Consider the following 317-nt stretch of genomic DNA (forward strand, 5'->3'; position numbering starts at 1 on the left):
GTATCATTTAGTTATGTGTTTGACTGAAATGATAGAAATCCATATTGAGAGTGGCTTCAACTACCTAGGCAACTAATATTTAATGTTTTAAGAAACTGAGAGGTGGGAGAGTCAGAGTGGGTCTGGTGGCCCAGCAATTTCATCAGAATCCACCCACCTCTCTATTCCACCATCACCAGAATGTGGGCGTCATTGCCTCATGGATGCAAGGTGGCTGCTTCCACTCCAGCCATCACTTCTGCAAATTTAACCCTCCATTGAAAGCAAGGGTCACCTTTTCCCCTACATATCTCTCTTCAGGAAGGAAAATCTCTCAT

The sequence above is a fragment of the Bubalus bubalis genome, chromosome 4, assembly GCF_019923935.1.
Source record: "Bubalus bubalis isolate 160015118507 breed Murrah chromosome 4, NDDB_SH_1, whole genome shotgun sequence".
In the NCBI taxonomy this organism is placed as follows: domain Eukaryota; kingdom Metazoa; phylum Chordata; class Mammalia; order Artiodactyla; family Bovidae; genus Bubalus; species Bubalus bubalis.